Below are 18,618 nucleotides of genomic sequence, written 5' to 3' on the forward strand. Positions count from 1 at the left end.
GGGAGACGAGTGTAAACTCAAAAATTCATGAACCTTCTGCATGCGAGGGAATGTTGTCATGGCACGTGACTCAGGTGCAGAGGTCAAGCCCCTTTAGGAAAGGCCTGGCAGCTCGTTTTATGGAAAGAGCACCGGGTTGCATGTGGATGACTTAGCTGCCACTGGCCTGTGATGGAGACACAAACCTAAAAGCAGAAAAGCATCCCAGAGTTAACTTTAGTCAAGGTCCAACGCCTCTGGTGGCCACTTGGCTACTTGCCCAAGGACCCGAGAGTAACTCACCCTTTTGGCCCTCAGTGGAAGGGTGGAACACTAGAATCTGGGCCCTGAGGACTCAGTGTACCCACCCCTTTTGTCAAAGATAAACAAAGCCAGACACCAAAGTGTTACGCCAGATTTTAACCAGGAATATACTACTGCAATAATGAAGGGGTCCAGTGTGAACTGAATTCAGTTTCAGTTTGTAGAGGTGACATATTTTATTTTAATTTTTTTAAGATTTTATTTATTTATTTGATAGAGGGAGATCACAAGTAAGCAGAGAGGCAGGCAGAGAGAGAGAGAGAGGAGGAAGCAGGCTCCCCACTGAGCAGAGAACCCGATGTGAGGCTCGATCCCAGGACCCTGAGATCACGACCTGAGCCGAAGGCAGAGGCTTTAACCCACTGAGCCACACAGGCGCCCTAAGGTGACACATTTTAAAGAGAGAATGAGGGAGTACGGAGGGAGGTGAGAGTAGCTCTGGAGTCAGGGAAGTGAAAAATGACGAAGGATTGGTGGGTGTAAATTATTAGGCCTACTATCTGTTAGGAAGTTAGGATGCAATCCTCCCACGGAGGCTGGGAGACCCAGGCCCTACCCTTCCTGATGATTACATTTCAAAGGAAGGGCTTTCAGGTCCTGGGGAAAGGCACTCCGGAGCTGTAGAAGCTACATATACATCTCAAAAGGACAGAGGAAGGAGTCACAGTTGCAAGCCCTTTGTAGTAAGTGTTTAAGTTGGAGTAGTCACCTATCTTCTGGGGTTGGCTACAGCAAACAACAAATCCTTTTCGCAGCTTTGAGGTTTAGCTGGCCTGCACTTGAGAGGAGCTATAGTCATCCTAGGGATGTGGCTTTGAGGTGTTAGAAACTATGTTACTGTGTTTAAGTCTTTACTGTGCAGGGTGGAGGATGAATGAAATCGTTTGTGTTGAGGAGTGTAGTTTTTATAGACCAAGCTTGAGGCTTATGGAAGAAGAGAGCTCAGACCAGCCTGGCTGAAGTTCGGTCAAGCAGTGAATCTTTGTCACCTTACAGCTCGTTGAGTCTAGGATTGTGTCTGAGGGTGATGGTCACCAAGTGTTGTCTTCAGGGGTTTGTAGTTCCCAGAACTACAAGGTCAAGGAGAGCCTACCTGAGAGGTCAGGAAGCCACCTTCCCATCTTTCACCACCCCAACCTGTTTCATTTTTATTTATTTAATTTTTTAAAGATTTTATTTATTTGAGAGAGAGAGAGGTTAAAAAAAAAAAAAAGGTGGGGGCGGGGACAAGCTGACCCCTCACTGAGCAGGGAGTCCAATATGGGGCTCAATCCCAGGACCTTGAGATCATAACCAAAGCTGAAGTCAGATGCTTAACCAACTGAGCCACCCAGGTGCCTCCCCAACCTGTTTTAGGTTGTAGCCCACCCAGTGGGAGTGGATTCTACTGAGCTCACTGTACTCCCCATTTGAGATCACACTCCTTGGCTTACATACATGGAGGGGAGGGGCAGTTACCACCAGAAAACCTCCCCAGCTTTAGAGAAAACACCACGGGCTAGGATCAGGAACACCTTTCAATCAGATGGCCCACACCCTATTTTTCTTTCCAGGATGAACTGATTTGTTTATTTATTACAATTAAAAAGAGCACTCCTGTGCTAAACTACGTTAGAATCCTGCCTTAGGCGGCCTGGTTTTTCTGAGACTAATATTCCACAGCAGACCCATCCTTGAAGGACAAAGTCAGAACTAACAAACAGCAACAGTAGCAGTTCTCAAAGTGCTTCCCCAGACCAGCAGCCAGCAGCCTCACGTGGGATGTTGCTAGAAATGCAAATTCCCAGGCACACCTTAGAGTTAATGAAACAGAAACCTCGAGTGGGGAGCCAGCTGTATTTGAGCAAGTTCTCCAGGAGAATCTGATAACACGCCAAAGTTTGAGAACCACTGACCTACAGGCTTCCGCTCTGCCAGAGGAGATGAAGCTTGGAGGACGAAAGTGCAGTCGACCTGGAGCTTCTCGAAGGGTTTGAGTTAGGTTTGGAAGTTGGGGAAGGTCCCTGCTAAGAGAAGACATGGAAAAAATATTTAAAACCTGTGCGCCTTACCCTAAACAGTAGGGAGGGAGCTAAGAGCATCTGACAAAAGAGAGTGAGGCTGAACGAGGTGCTCCGGGAAACCCACAGTCTCTCGGCTCCTCTTTCCCGGGTGGGGAAAGCCCCACGCCCACGACGCTCCTGGAGCCCCTTCTCCTCTTGCCTGAGCACAAAGGCCCCACCACAGCTCCTCCGGCTTGGAGAGCCCGGGCACGCAGCCAAACTGGTCTCAGGTCATGGCTCTTTGGGAGCGCTAGTGGCAACTGTACCCAAGGCTCTGTTCGGGGGCCGGGAGGCTTCCCCTTCAGCCGGACTCGGCCGCATCTGGCCACAGACGCGTCTGAGAGGCATCCTGGGCTACAGTTTGCACCTCCCTCGGGATCCAGGTATTCAACCCGAGCCCGGAGCACCGCAGAACCCCACACCTTCTGTTTCAAAACGCCGGGAGCCCAGCCTTCTGGGAATGGAGATTTCCCATCCCCCGCCGCGCCGACCCCCACCTCCTGCGCGGTAGACAACCCCCCTCGGATCCCGGACGAACTACAAAGTCCACAATCCCTATAGCGCGCGCGCTGTCTTCCGGGAGCTGTAGTCCTGAATGTGGCGCACCCCTAGCGGTCCAGCGCCGGCTGCACTCCATATCCCAGCATGCCCGCCCGGGTGCGGGTGGAGGAGGGTGGGGAGAGACAGAGAGGATGTGAATGGGGAGGGGGCAGTCGTCCCCTTCCCCCACCCTTCCCTTCTAGCCGGGCTGGGGTGGGGGGAGGGGCCGGACTGAGGCGGCGGCGGCGGCGGCCAGCTCCGGGAGGGCAGAGCCGGCAAGGGCGGGACTGGCCCGCTGCGGACGGACGAGGGAACCGCGGAGCTAACGGGTCCGGACGCCGCCAGCGGCGGCGGCTTTCTGCACGGGCGGAGGCGGCGACAGGAGCGGCGAGCATGGCCCGCGCGGCGCCCGGCGCTGACTGAGGTGCGCGGGCGGGATGAAGGCGGGCGGGATGCGGGGCGCCCCGGGCCCCTTGCTGCCCGAACCCCTTAACGCGCCGGCAGCTGGCTCGGCCCAGCGGCCCAGACCCGCCCGGTCCACCCCGACAACTTCCCCGGGGTCTGGGCTCTGGGTTGCCCCATGGGGGCGCGGGTCCGCCTGTCTTGGCCTCAATCCCCATCCCCGCCTTCTGCTTCTGCACCTCGAGCCGCTCCCAGCCCTTGAGGCGCGACTGTTCCACTCTTTGGTGGCAGCCCCCAGCCCCAGCTCTGGGAAGCGCTCGCTGCCCCAGTCCGGACTTACTGTCCACTGGCTAGTTCGTACCCCCAACCCCTGCGCGCTCTTGGCCTCTGAGCTACCTGGAGACCCCTAACCCGCTTCTCTTGGCCACAGGCTGTCTTTGCACCATCAGCACCTCTCTCCTCTTTCCCCTACTTGGCACTCCCCCCAGCCACCCCCATGGCCCAGTTCCCTCTGATGAGACCTAACAGCTTGACCTCCTTCCTACTTTGGAGAAACTGAGGCATGACATGAACCAGGAACTTGGCCAAGGCCATGCCCTAGTCCTATGAGGGCTGTCCTGAGCCCATGCTTTGGAATTGAAGTCATTTTTTTTTTTCCCCTTCAGCCATTCCACTGTAATGGGACCGGACTTCCCAAGCCTCCTGATGCATCCCTGGGCTGAGCTTACTTTAGGTTCCCCTTTAGCTTTCTACCACTTCTGCTAACCCCATCCTCCTTCCAGTAGCCCACTTCTGGCCCTCTCTGCCTGTGAAGAGTCACCCACCCATTGCTTCTTTGCTCAAGTTAGCCTTTCAGTTTCTGTTCTTGCCAACTGCATCCATCTCCCATCTTGTCTCTTGCTTTACAGTTGCATAAAGCACTGAAGAACAGAGTCTAAGGCATTGGGGGAAAGGGGGAAGAGAAGTGCTGGTGGCAGAAAGGGAGTGGCTGCCTCTTCCAAACAAGGCCTCTGAGGGGGCTTCGGGGCACTCTGGGGTCTCTGGGAAACAGTCCTTCCTTGCAGGGTAACTCACACTCCTACCTTGTCTTTGGGACAATTGCCTAGACACCAGTTGGATATTCCTTTCTCTTATTATGCCTGGTGGGCTCTGAAGTCCCTCTGAGATGGAGGGAACCTCCTACCTTGGTAGAGATGGTGGCATAAGAGGAGTGTGGGAGACCACACCCCTAAAACTTATCGAGATTCTGCTGCTAACTTTGGAAGGGGTTGCTGGTTCGAGGAAGGATGCCTGCGTATGTGCCCCGAGTGCTTTGTGGAGGAAGGCACAGTGTCTGTAGGCGGTAATCTCGAGTTTAGTCGTGGTGTTCAGGATCTGAAGGGAACTGGGAACCAGGGCTCAGAGAGGTGGTACAGACTTGCCTAATTCAGGTTTTTGTTTTCTAGTCTTCCTTTGGCAGATTTGCCTTTGGGTCACCCCTTTCCAGCCCAGTCTTCAGTTTCCCTGTGGGAATTTGGGGGAGGGAGGGAAACCTGTGAGCCATCGGGGAGTCTGCTGGGGTCCTGAATGAGCAGTCTTGATCTGAACCAGATGGCTAGCTGCTTCAGCAATCCCTCTTTGATCCCTCCCCTTTGGCTTTCGAATAGGATGCCTTTAACCTTGTAACTTGAGATTAGAGGAAGAGAGGCCAGGGGGCCAACTGTCTGTGTGTTTTTATCTGCATCTGCACACTCGTGTGCAAGCTTGCCAGGGGCCTGGGGGAGTGACCCTGCCCAGGAATGCATTGTTGTGATGTGCTGTGGCATGTTCATGGCCCTCCAGGAACTTTCTGAGCCCAAACCTCCAATAGAGCCATTTTCCAAGTCCCTAAGAACCACTGGGTGTGGCCTTGTGGGAGCATATCCCGACATGTCAAGCTTCTGGACCTGAGACATGCCTCTGGGCAAGGATCACTCCTGTTGAGAAAGCTTCTGGACCTGAGACATGCCTCTGGGCAAGGATCACTCCTGTTGAGAAAGCTACCCGAGGTGGAAGAGTCCAGGATAGCAGCATTGGGGGTGGGTTTCCAGGTTTTCAGAACTGGGGTTCTCTTTTCCCAGCCATGGCAAGAGAAGGTCTGAGGGGTAGGAGTCTGAGGGAGAGGGGTGGAAAGTGATTCCCTCGACTTCTTTCATGCCACCTCCTGCCTAGTGTATTTGTGTATTTCCCCATTAAACTGTGGAATTTCTTCACATGTGTCCTCATTTCTGGAATACCATCACCCGGCTCGATCCTTGGTACATAGCATTCAGCAAATGTTTGAGTTAAAGCAGAGGATCATGCCATGAAAGGTTTAGGACAAGGTTCCTCATATTTGAGCTGGCGTCAGACTGCACCCCCCCCCCCCCAGAGCTGTTTAAGGCACAGATTGCTGGGCCCCACTCCCAGAGTTTTCTGATTCAGTCAGTCTGGGTGGGGCCTAGAATTTGCATTTCTGCTCAGCTTCTCAGAGAGAACACTTTGAGAACCACTGGTTTGGGCTGTCACAGTTGCTTAGGAGATGAATCCAGGCAGATAGAAGTCTTAAGAGGGACTTCTGCCTTGCTTCCCCAACCCAGGCTTGTTCTGGCTGCTACACTGAATTGGCCTTTGCCTTTCATTCTGATGCTGCGCAGTGTTGACTAGGTTAATGGTAGGGGTGACTTGCAGTGCCTGAGCTCCCAGTCCCACTGTAACCACATGGCAGACACTATCCCTTGGTTATTTGAAAGAAGGCCCCACGAAAGCAGGACATTTAGGAACTCAAGCTTTGGAAAAGGGATGGCTGTGTGGACATGAGGAAGCAGACGCGGAACCACACCATCATTTGCCCTGACTTTGTCTCTCAGACTGAGCAGGTTGGAGTATTTGCAAGGTGAAGTCCTGCCATGGTCGTGCCCTGGGCAGGACGCCTGGGAATCTCTGAAATTTAGAAAAGTGGGAGGAATCCCACTTCCATTGTGCTTTTTACTTTGTGAAGGATTTTCTACTATGGTTTTTAAGGCAAATCCAGATCCAGGTGGGGTTACCTAGTAAACCCTGGGACTCCTGATTCCAGCCCTCTGATAGAGCATCTGTTTCGTTTTTGTTTTTTGATAGAGCATCTGTCAAACCAGCTACTAATAGCTAGAATAATGGCTGGTGTTAACTGTGTGCTTACTGCTAGCTAGGCGTCATCCTAACTGCCCTCACATTGAGAGTTTGGCATTATTGTCACTACCTCATAGACAAAGTACTGAGACCTACAGAAATTACGAGACTTCCCTGAACTCAGATGGTTCAGTAAGTGGAGAAGCCGGATTTGAGACTCCAGTCTTTCTGATGACACACTCCACATTCTTTGTCACTCACTGTCTGTTTTGCCCAGTGAGCCTGTAATTGTCCTTTGGGTTGTCTTCCCGCAGAGTCTGGTGAATTTTACTGAACTTGAAGCTATGCTGGGTTCCTGGAGTGGGTGTTGTGGAGGGAATAATGACCAAGTCATTGTCCCTTAGGAGGGGGCTAAGGCAGGTACCCTAATGTCTACAGTGGAAGAAGGCAGAAGGGACAGCTAGTGGCTTGTTGCTTTAAAGGAAGCCGAAGCCATCCCCATAGAGGGTTCAGAAGAGGCCTTTGGGCTCTGAAGGGGCAGGTAGAGCTTCAGCAGTGCCTGGGGGCTGGAGAGGGGCCAACGGGTGCTGAGGGAGGCCATCGTAGCCTTTATAGGGAGTTTTCCCTTTTGGCTAGAACGTAGGAAATGTATGTCAGAAAGTACTAAGAAAATCTCCTTTGGTTACAAGCAACAGCTTGGCTGATTTTGGCAGGAAAGGACTTCCTCAGAAGATTGTGGGGACTCCCAGAATCAGAGAGATGACTCAACACCCACGTCCCCTCCAGGGTCTCAGAGTGGGTACGGCAGGAACCAAAGGCCAGCTGACTTCAAGGTAGCGCTACCACCAGGATAAATCTGCTGCAGCCCTGTTCTGTAATTTTGTCACCAGGGCTCGGGATGCACATCCCAGGGAGGAGATGTCTGGTTGGCCCAGCCTAGCAGGGCGGGCTGGGGGCATGGTAGGCAGTGCACCCAGACTGTATCGAAAATTTCAAGTCCCCAGAAGAAGAGGAACTGGGCACTGCAAGAGAGCAGTCCAGAAAGCCACTAGACAAGGACTTGACTTGGTAGGTGGCAAACGGAGCACTTAGTTCTGACAAGTTCTTGAGCAGGCAAAGGGCAGACTGGGAGCAGGATATATATAGCTGGTCATAAGGGGAGGAGGAAACAGGAAACCGGGCAGATAGGGTCCAGGTGAGATATAGTGAAAAGCTGGAATTTGGCAGCAGACATGGAAAAGAAGAGACTGATTCTAGAGAGATTGCCAAAGTAGCTATCATCTTGCGGAACAGACACTTGGTCGGCTGGGGTTTGACATTTCAGTGCCCGTGTGATGAGGTTGGTCCCTTTAGCTGACGTGGGGAAGTCAGGAGGAGGAAGAGTTTGCAGGAGAAGGCGATGCGCCCCTGCTTTGAAGGAGCTGTGGACGGGATGCCGATGGCACACCCGGAGCCTTGGTGAGCTCATTACTCCTGACTCCACTCTGCCTAAGGTTGGGGCCTCAGCCCTGAGGACGTGGGGCCCCAAAGCCACAGGACCCCTGCATATCCTGAAAGCACCTCGACTTTGTGGCCAACGCTGAGCACGCCTGCATCTCTTCTCTCCGCCCATGAGCCTGCCTTCCCCTTCTCTACCCTCCGTTCCATATCCCAGCTTCCCTACACTGTGTTTTGCAAACCTGAGCCCTTAGCAACTTTAAGGGCCCAGCTCACCTCTCTGGGGACCTGGATTTTTGAGTTTTCCTCCCTTTCTGCTCAGAATGCTTGTTAACAATAAGTTCTTGCTAGCTATTAGGGCAGACATCTCTAAGTGACATTCTGGAAAGAGAGGGTCTAAATTTGCTATCTGGGGAGAGCAGGCTTTTCCTCCAGGTATGCTGTGTTCCCCAGGGATGCCTGCGTGTGTCCCTAACCAGCCATTCTAGAGTACTTCTTGGTGCTGATTTATGAATCATTATCATAATTACAACATATTGTCAGTGGAGACTTCATGTTGCCATTACAGATCTCCTCTAAGGCTCTGGGGCATAGGCTGGGCTTCGGGCCACCCCAACTTGCTAGCTGAGAACTGTGGAAATTTTTTCTTACAGGAATGGGAGGGAAGGATCAGGGTCCTCTCTGGGGCTGGGGCTGAGCAAGCTGTTGCCACAGCTTATCCCCCCGGATTCTCCGAAAGATGGTCATCTTCCTGGAGTCAAGAAGACTATTTCCCTCAGTCCCAACTATTGGCTTTCAAATACATGTGATCTTTTGCCATCTATAAATACAGTGCATAGTACTGTGGATAATAAGGTGAACCAAAGACAAGGGACATTTAGAGAAAAATGTAATTTTAGTTTTGATAACAATGATAAATTTTTATTTGTGTATAGTAATATTAAAACAAACAAACAAAAAAACCCCAGTTTTGATATTGAATGCTACAAACATCCTCAACCCAGCTTTTTCCTTTAGGGGGATGTGACTGTGCAAGTGAGGAAGCCCAGGGAGGGTAAGCGATTTCCTGGCTGCTGAGGTGGGAAGGAAGCCAGAGTCAGTCAGTCTGCAGCCCTGAGGGGCTTTGTTCTCTGTCCCATAGTCCTCTGTTTTTCGTCTCTTCCTGGGTTATCATCTTTGCCCATTAGGGTCTCTCTTTTCCTTCTCTTCCTCCATAGGATCAGGGTAGGAAGCATCCCAGAGGGACCCTGAAAGTGGCTCCACTGAAAAGTGGAGCTTTTCTCCTGCTCCCAGAAGAGCAGCAGGGCCTGAGAAAGAGCAGGGCGCCCCGAGCTGTTGTGGCATGACATTCGGACCCCAGAGAGCAGTCCTGGTCCTGCCCTGCCCTTCCTGGAATCCTTCAGCTGTCAAGTCCTAGCACCACCAGAAGGCAACAGCCTCCCAGCCTCACCAGGTCAGTAGCCTTCCTTTTATATTTATTTATTTTTTTAAAGATTCTAAAGATTTTATTTGACAGAGGGAGACCTAGCAAGAGAGGCAACACAAGCAGGGGGAGTGTTAGAAGGAGAAGCAGGCTTCCAGTGGAGCAGGGAGCATGACGTGGGCCTCGACCCCAGGACTCTGGGATCATGACCTGAGCTGAAGGCAGAAGCTTAATGACTGAGCCACCCAGATGCCCGGTCAGTAGCCTTCTGAGGAAGAAAATCAGCAAAAAGTGCAAATAGCTAATTGGTCTAGGGGGAGCTGTTCTGGTGAGGAAAAATCAAGTTACTTATTTGTATGGCTCAAGGGACTTTGGAAGGCCGGTGAAGAAGGGAGAATGGGAGGTGGTCGTGGAAGGAGGCACAAGTGAGGGGACAGGGACATGAGTCGGAGGTGTCCCCTTCTCACTCCTTTCATCCCCACGGCTCCACCCCCACTCCTCCTTCCTTCTTTTTAGGCTTTCTTTGGGTTGAAAGGGACGTTAGTAGAACTTTGAATCTCCCCTGACCTGTAAGTGAAGTTCCCTCCAGCCTCATTCCCACCCAAGCTCAGTTAAAGACAAAATACCAGGCCTTTGATGCTGATGGTGAACTAGAACCAGAGTCAGGAGGAAATGAAAGTCTCCGTGGGCCTGTGCTGAGTCCTTCAGCTGTGCGGGTAAAGCAGCAGCCAAAGGGTATGAGGCTCTATGGGCAAGGCAGGGGAAGGGAGAGAGCCCCTGAGGCCCTCCTGGTTCCTCTCTTACTTGAGTTCTCTAGGGAGCCGTGTGAGTCTGGGGCTGCCAGGCTGTGAGGGAGTTTCCAGGGGTGGCCTTTTCTCTGTTATGTTCTGTCCCAAAGGGCTTGGTGTGTCCCCAGACCCACACCTGTGTCTTCAGCCTATGGCTTCCAGGGGCCTCTGGCATCTCTTAGGGAGAGACCCTAGGTACCCCAGGAGAGAATGAAGGGGGTGAGGAGAGGGATGGGGGCCCTGTGCAGGCTCTTCCAGCAGAGTGGAGGCCCCGTCTTCCTTAGACGGGAAGACGCTGTGAAATGGGGAGTAAACAGTTTACATCAAGAAGTTTCAGCCAAGGGCTAGAGTGGCAGCTGTTTGATGAAAGAATTTTCTCAGTGCCTGAGGAGTAATTCACGCTTGACCCTAAAGCAGCAGTGGGCAAACTTATAAGATGAATGGGAGTTTTAATCTCTCAAGTGGCATTTCCTCTGCATAACAAGAAGATTCCTCACATCCCTTCACATCTGGGGGAGGTTTTTTTTTTTTTAAAGATTTATTTATTTATTGGACAGAGTGAGAGAGATCAGAAGTAGGCAGACAGGTAGGCAGAGAGAGAGAGAGAGAGAGAGGAGGAAGCAGGCTCCCCGCTGAGCAGAGAGCCCGACGTGGTGCTCCATCCCAGGTCCTTGAGATCATGACCTGAGCTGAAGGCAGAGACTTAACCCACTGGGCTACCCAGGCGCCCCTGGGTGAGGTATTTTGAAGGGCTTCTTCTTCCACCCGAGCCATCTATCTTAGTAATAGTAGTAGTAATAGTAATCCTACTCATCTGGGATCTGTGGGCCTACCCTCCCCTTTACGCTGTGCAGAACAGGTTGCAGCCAGTAGGCCCTGCGTTAGCAGCCTGTGAGGCCAAGGTGGAGGCCTGGGCTGGCTCTGGACTCCAGGGTCTCAGGGCAAGGCTCTTCGACTTTTCTAAAAGGGAAGCAATTTATTTGGTGGGGGGGCCCTCTCACTGATTTTCACAGCCCAGGGCCCAGTCCGACTGTGTGCATACATGGCCCTTGCTGCCTTAGCTATCCACAGGGCTTTGATGCTGTGTGACTGAGGCTGAGTCCCTGCCTCTAGGCCTCAGAGTCCTGCTCCAGGAATACAGAGTTGGAAGACCTTTTCAGGGACTTGCTCTTAAGCCATCTGGTAGACCCAACAGAAAAACACTATATCCTGAATGAGACAGTGGTGCTGTGGACCCAGGATGCCACTATGTGGCATTTATGGGAATCAATTTGACCTTTCTTCTAACCTGCTTAGATGATTAAACAGCAGCCAGCCTCCTCTGGTGTCTCTGGAGACATTGGGCTCTTGTAGCTGGGAGATCTGTCCCCCAGCCTCCCATTGGCCTCATGCTTACCTCCTCCTAATCTTTGCTCTGATTCTGTACTGAGTTCTGGCAGAAAAAACCATCTGGTCTCTCATCACATTCCTCCCTTCCTATGCTGGCCACCAGTTAGGTCCAAGGGTGACTGTTTATAAGGTTCCTGTTTCTGTTCCCAGCTCCCTCCCCCTGCTTATGCCCTGGGCTCTGCTCTAGCCAGGTTTCTTTTTTTCCCAAAGCCAGGGTGGGAGATGAGATTACAGGCTGATCACAGGAAGGGGCATATCAGTGGCAGGAATTTAGGGCAAGTTTCCCAGGAGTTGAGAACACACCTGGACGTGGGTGGGGGAGGACTTCATAGTAGAGAGAGGAGGTTGGCGAAGAAAAGGCCACACTCACCAGGAGGAAAGGCCTGATCTGAAAGGGCAGGGCATGACTAGGGACCTTGGGGAGACTGATTTGGACAGAGCATAAGGTATGTTGGATGATTGCCAAAGAAAAAGGGGCAGGATGGAGGGGTCTGGCTGAGAAATGGGCCCCAAAACCCACTCTGGTGTAGGAAGGCACAGGCTTTCTTGCAGGACTGTGCTGGTCACGGAAGGATTGTGCATGCTGGAAGTGTGGGAGGGATTGTTAATGACTGTTTGTTCTCCACTGGCTGTGAGGCTGCCAAGGGTCAGTCTGATAAGAGAGAAGAGATAGACTTCTTGAGTTTTATACTCCCGACAGCTGCCTTCTCTCAGCCGGCCCCACAGATACTGACAGTCTATTGTGGCGCTGCTCTTGGTCTATCTCCTCCTCTCCTTCCTGAAATACACAGTCTCTGGCTTTGGCCCAGCTGGGTTTCCCCTGCCTGGCAGCGGGATCCTAGTCCCATCTGTGGTCAGATGAGGCCTGCACTGGGGGAGGGGTCAGTCCTAGCAAGACCATGCCAGTTCTGAGCCTGACCAGGGTGGGAAGCCACCCCAGGTTGGGATCAGGGCTCTGGGCTAAGCCGTGACTTCCAGACCTACCTGGTCCATTTTGGTCTCAGGATTACTTGCTACCTCTCAGCCAGGTCTGGGGCCAGAAGGCATTTGGGGAGTCCTTCCTTTGTCCCAGAGCATTAGGAGGTCTGGCCATTTTGCTGGGAGGGTTCAGAGATGGGGGGGGTGTACGGTCTGATGGGATCTGATACGATTTGCATTTGCAAAGATCACTTTGGCCTATCTGTTGAGAGTGCATTGGAAAGGTCTCTAGTAGGTCTCTGGGGCTTCAGTCATGAGGGGACTAATGTAGGTGAAAGATGACAGATCCTTGGATAGTGTGATAATGATAGACACAGAGAAAAGTAGAAAGATGAGAGATCTGGGTGGTAAAAATTAGGTGGACTTGGTACTAGGTTGCCTGAGAGGTATTAGAGGAAGGAGGGGGCATAGATGGCCTTCAGGTGTCAGGGTTGGATGGATAATGTCCCTTTCCCTAGGGATAGGAATACAGAAAGGAATATAGGAATACAAATAGGAATACAGAAAGAGGACCAGGTTTGGGACTTAGAGCATGCATGAGTTTGGCTTGGGGCAGGTTGAGTTCTGAGGTACTTTTGGGTCCTCTAAGGTGTGTCATCAAGGGGTGGCACCCAGCAATGAATGGAAAAGCAAAAGAGACAATACCCTCCTCTGCTGAGTCATCCCTGTGGTTGAGGGGCTCTGGCAGTGGACAGTGCTGACCCCAGGCCACCCAGGAAGACTATGCATGTCAGAGCCTCCCTCACCGTCTGCAAACCTGGGCAGTGTCCCTTGCTGGAGCAGGACTTGGGTCCTGGCCAGAACTGAGCCACTGCTGGGAATCCCAGCACCACTTCTGTTTGTGTGGCCACTGAGCTCGTTTGACCTCTCAGGGATGAGATATGGTGGACAAGTTCAGGGTAGTCGTTCTGTGTCGGATGGCAAGTTATACAGTAAGTGGCTTTAAAAAAAATGTTTTGAAGATTTTATTTATTTATTTGAGAGAGAGACCGTGAGAGAGAGCACGAGAGGGGAGAGGGTCAGAGGGAGAAGCAGACTCCCTGAGGAGCTGGGAGCCTGATGCGGGACGAGATCCTGGGACTCCGGGATCATGACCTGAGCCGAAGGCAGTTACTCAACCAACCGAGCCACCCAGGCACCCCTAAAAATTTTTTTTTTAATTTTTATTTATTTATTTGACAGGCAGAGATCACAAGTAGGCAGAGAGAGAGGAGGAAGCAGTCTCCCCACTGAGCAGAGAGCCTGATGCGGGGCTCGATCCCAGGACCCCAGGATCAGGACCCGAGCTAAAGGCAGAGGCTTTAACCCACTGAGCCACCCAGGCTCCCCCCTAAAAATTTTTTTAATTGAAATTCAGCTTAGTGAACATACTGTATTATTAGTCTCAGCAGTAGAATTTAGTGATTCATCAGTCACCTAGAACACCCGGTGCTCTTTGCCTCAAGTGCCCTCCTTAATGCCCGTCCCCCAGCTACCCCATCCCCCTCCACCCCAGCAACCTTCAGTTTGTTGTGGCTTTTTATAAATTCTTTTAAATGAAATGGAAGCTGACAGTACATGTGTGCAAGATTCTATCCATTGGACTTACTCCATTACAAAAGCTAAAAATTCAGCTTGAAGAGCCCCTGGGTAAAGGGGAATCTGTTGACTCATACCTGAGTGTATGGCTGGCTACAGGCCAGGAAGATGGGGGACTCCGACCACAGCCATCACACTCTGCCCTTCTCCGTGGTGATGCCACTCTCACTTCCCACATGGTAGTCCCCGGTGGCCTACCAGCAGGACCCAACGCTGCACCTAGTACTGTGACAGAGTGCATTTGATGTTCTGGTTGGCCAGGCCTGGGTGACACGGCACAGAAAGGGAAATTTGAAGAGAGGTTGCCCCCCAAAAGAAAATAGGCAGCAGGCAGTGCAAGGTGTGCACTTGGACTCAGGGAGATCTTGCAGTAGTTCTGTGGCCTGACTTACATGCCAGAAACACCACTGTAGACAATTGATAAGAATTTATTACCATTTCTTAATTGACCTTGTTACAAGCTAACTGCCGAAGTGTAGAATGGAACTTAGAATCATTGAGTCATTCCATTTACAGATCAGGAAGTAAGAGTTGAGAAATTTGCCCACTGTCCTCTAATCAGAAGGTAGAAGCACTGAAAAGAGAACCCAGGTCATCTGGTGTGGGCAGGGTTCACACTTCCAGTGTGAAGTGGGTTTGTTTTTGTTTTTGTTTTTGTTTTTAGGTGATGTCTAGCCCTGTTAGCTGCCCATCCACAAGGACTGATTCATCCCTTGGGCTACAGGTCAAAGAACTGACAGGCAGATTCTGGCAAAGGCTCCCTTCTTCCTGGTGGCCCAGGGCCATCTGCATTGTGTATAATGTTATGCAGGGATCTGTCTGACATGGGGGAGACACTCACTGTGGCTTCAAACTGGTCTCAGTAAACAGAAGCAGCATTGTCCCAACTCTGGTGGGCTTCTACCCCGGTGCTAGCTTTGTTTGTCCTTCCCCAAGGGTCACTCTCCTCCATATTGTTTCCTGGTGGATCCTGGGTAAGGATGTAGCTCTAAGACTGTTGTGCTTTCTGGATTAGGTTGGGTTATTTCCTATTGGGGAAAATTGTGCGCCTCTGTCTTCTCCTTTGGAAGAGGAGACAGACCCTGGGACAGTGGTGCCAGTTTTAGGTACAGATAGACAAATAGCACAATTTTGACTTCCTTTCACATTGCCTCCAGTTTGTGAGGGAACAGAGATTAGACCCAGCTTGGCAGAGCCAGGAATGAGGTATTGTAGAAAGAACTCTGGGCTTCGAGTCTCTGACTTAGAAAGAGGCTTCAGGTTCAAGTTCAGTCTGACACAGTCTGGCCACTTGCCTTGGGTGGCCTCTGATCCAGGAAGGAGAGGCTGTCGCCAGGAAGGGCTTTGGGGTATTTGAAAGTGTGAATGTAGATTAACAAAATGCTGGAAGTCCTAGGAGCTTGAGGGCAATTCTCACCAAGTCCTCAGTGCTAAGGGAGTGAGGTGGGGTCTTCTGAGTTTGGGACAGAATTCCTGTTTCGTTCTGACCATCTTCTCATACATCTTTCCTCCTGCCCTTCAGATAGTTGCTCACAGCCGGTCAGTTCTTCTCTCCCAAACTGTCTGCTAGCCCACGCTGGCCGTTGTGCTCTGTTTGCCCCTCCTGCTCATCTCCTAGAGGCCCCCTGGTCTGCGTCTTTCTGTCTGGGACCGTGTTCTAAGTGCTCACGCAGCCCGGCTCAGACCTCCGTGTTCCCTTGGCTGAGCCACAGTGTCTGCTCTTGTCCCTGCCTCTCTCTGTTCTCTGTGAGGCTGAAACTCCGTGCCGCCTCGGGTCCATAGTGCATCTTACAGTCATCGCTTATTTCATCTTGGCAGGGACTTTAAGAGGCAAGTGGGGCAGGCATTATCAAGCTCATTTTACAGATGGAGGACAGGGGCCCTGAGAATTACGATCTACCCAAAGACACAAATGTCGAACAGCAGAACCAGTTCTGGAATTGAGGTACTCTGGGTTTAGTCCAGAGTTCACTATATAAAATGTTAACTCATAGGCACGTGTTGGGGTGAAGATGCCCCAGTCTCACCAGGGAAGGCAAAAGGCTTGAAAGCAGGCCCTGGGCCCCTCCTTTCATAGCCCCCAGATCACCCCTGCATAGCCCTAGTCCCAAACAAGCACAGCGCTTAGTAACCACAAAAGACATAGTAAGCCACACAGTAGAGGCTGCTCCCTGGGGACCATTGGAATAGTCCCTGGTCTGTGTATTCCTCCCTTCCACATCCCCCCAAAGTTAACAAAGTAATGCGTGTCATGATGGATATCATCTTAGCCAGATCCAGGGGGATGAGTCATTTCTTGAGAATAGGACTGTGGAGGGCTTCTTGCTCCCACGTGCCTGACTCCCCTCACCTAGGAGGGAGGGTCAGAGGCAGCACAAGGAGAAGGCTCCCTTTGCCCCTTCTCGTAACAGCTGACATTGATATTACCACCACTTTGCAGAGGCAGTAAAGTACATTACCCGGCAACCTCGAGAATGGTCTTGATCTCAGGAGCCCTGCTTGAGTCAGTCACAGCGTATCATCAGCTCCTCTCTAAAGAGGAAGATTGCTCAGCTAAAGCAAGTGTTGGGCATGACTCAGAGCTGGGCTCTCCAGTTTACTGGTCACTTGCTCTGTACCGCCTGGAGGAACACGGGGAGAAGTGGGGGGTTCGGGTACTAAAGGCACCAGGCTGAGCATGGACTCGGAGCGTCTAACTGGAACTTCCAAGGTCTCTGTTGGAAAGGTAACATCCAGTGGACACAGCCACCAAGCAAGGGGCCTGATTCTGGGCTCGTCTGTCCTTTTACTCCGCTTCTCACTACCTCCACTCCCAGGGGAGAGTGAAGATATCATTTCCCTTTAATCTCTTGTCCAAGCATGGCTGCAAACACCTTCTTTGGGTTTCCATTAGCGTAGCTGCCATAGGCTGACCTTTCCAAACAACATTACTAAATATAAAGGAAGAACAAAACAAAGGTAAAGATAGAGAATAAAAGCAGCTGGCACATAAAGTGCAGTCGACAGGTTTGTTTTCAGCGTTCTCAGAGTACTCCACTGCTGGAGATCCCTGCCTCCTGGCCAGCGCCCTCTGCGTGCCCTTCTGCCAGAGCCTCTGGCCTCCTAGCGCTGACCTGTCTCCTTGTCTAAGACAAACCCCAGAACCTGTACTACCATGATCCTCTCCAAGAAAGTTGGACTACCTCCTGATCAAGCGCCTGGCCCACCCTCCTCTCTACCCAGGGCTCACTGGCTCTGGTCCTGGGTCCCAGGGGACCAGGTTCCTACATAACTATACCTTATAGGAGTTTTGTCTTATTCTAAGTAAACCTTGTAACAGGACCCATCCCCTGACACAGTGCTCATGCCCCAGCTTTAGCTCACAGCTGTCATCGGAGGCCAGTGGTTCTCAACATCACATCCTGTCCAGAACTGTACAAGTGTCTCCACCTGGTTCCTTTCTCCCAGGGAGCTACAAGAATAGAGGCTGATAAGAAGAGGGCCCATTCCATGGGAGTTTTGGGGGTAGATTGGGGAAAAGATTGTCTGTGTTTAAAAACAAAACAAAACAAACAAAGAAAAACACCCCCCAAAGTCCTCTGGTCTTGATGAAGGAAGTAGATAAGAGCCTGGCCACAAAGCTGTTTCCAGCCTTCAGCACGGGTCTGTGTCCTGCTTGGCACGTGAGTGGCGCCCAGGAGCCAGGTCTCCACACTCCAGACTGCTGCCTGCCCGCATATACAATGCTCCCATTTCATACCAAATGTTCAAATGAAGACACAAAAAATCAAAAGAACCACCACCTCACAAGGAAATGTGGGGGCAGGATGGTTAGAAAAAGGGAGGCTGCCATCGGTTACAGCCTGCTGTCGCCACCCTGCTACGGGTGGAGCCCGTTAGAGAAATTTGCCCTGTGCAGAGTAGGCCTCATGCCTGCAGCCCAGACTGTTCCCTTCATGATACTGCCCAGTCCCAGAGGCCCTGGCGGACATTACCCCCCGGGGGGGGCTCAGCTAGGCCATGAGCACTGAAAAGGTAAGCCACGGATCATATCAGCCCAGTGGAAGAGGGATGGCACATTACTGGGGCTGATGATAGAGAGCTCCTTTCTCACCTGGACCTTCATGCGTACTACTAGCCCTCGCCAAGTGAGTGTGCTGCTCCCGACTTCAGCTCCTGGGCTGGGAGAAAGGAGAATTCTGGAACCAGAGCTGGTACACTCTGAGAGAGTGTCACTTCTGGACCCACATGTCCCAAAAGCTCCATCAGCATTCTTTTTTTTTTTTTTTTTTTCTTAAGATTTTATTTATTTATTTGACAGAGATCACAAGTAGGCAGAGAGGCAGACAGAGAGAGAGAGGAGGAAGCAGGCTCCCCACCAAGCAGAGAGCCCAATGTGGGGCTCGATCCCAGGACTGTGGGATCATGATCTGAGCCAAAGGCAGAGGCTTAACCCACTGAACCACCCACGCGCCCCTCTGTCAGCATTCTTAAGGTCACAGCTTGTTCTCTGCATTGGAGCTTTAGGCTAAGCCTGTCCCATTATGCCACCCAGAAAGAACTGGTGTCTTCTGTCTGCTTTCCCGAGGGCCTGGAATCCTGTTGGGTTGTGCATATGCAAGGACTGCACCGACCTGTCCTGCAGCCTTTC

The 18,618-nt window shown here is 51.7% G+C and overlaps 2 protein-coding genes across 6 annotated transcripts in view; one reads left to right on the top strand and one right to left on the bottom strand.

Annotated features, from left to right (window-relative positions):
• FCSK (fucose kinase) overlaps window positions 1-2,870 on the bottom strand; it is a 34,252-nt gene extending 31,382 nt beyond the window's left edge. For all 3 annotated transcript variants that reach the window (XM_059383037.1, XM_059383036.1, XM_059383035.1), the window contains exons 1-2: window positions 2,768-2,870; window positions 2,199-2,309 (exon numbers count right to left, since the gene is read on the bottom strand). The gene's annotated coding sequence lies outside the window, so the exon portion shown is untranslated. The remainder of the gene's footprint in view (window positions 1-2,198; window positions 2,310-2,767) is intronic.
• Window positions 2,871-3,037: 167 nt separating this feature from the next.
• Window positions 3,038-18,618, top strand: part of ST3GAL2 (ST3 beta-galactoside alpha-2,3-sialyltransferase 2) — a 48,860-nt gene continuing 33,279 nt past the window's right edge. For 2 of the 3 annotated variants that reach the window (XR_009400986.1, XM_059383796.1), the window contains exons 1-2: window positions 3,038-3,309; window positions 9,050-9,285. The gene's annotated coding sequence lies outside the window, so the exon portion shown is untranslated. The remainder of the gene's footprint in view (window positions 3,310-9,049; window positions 9,286-18,618) is intronic. The other variant, XM_059383797.1, reaches the window with a different exon arrangement.

Source organism: Mustela nigripes, chromosome 17 (genome assembly GCF_022355385.1).
Source record: "Mustela nigripes isolate SB6536 chromosome 17, MUSNIG.SB6536, whole genome shotgun sequence".
NCBI classification, from domain to species: domain Eukaryota; kingdom Metazoa; phylum Chordata; class Mammalia; order Carnivora; family Mustelidae; genus Mustela; species Mustela nigripes.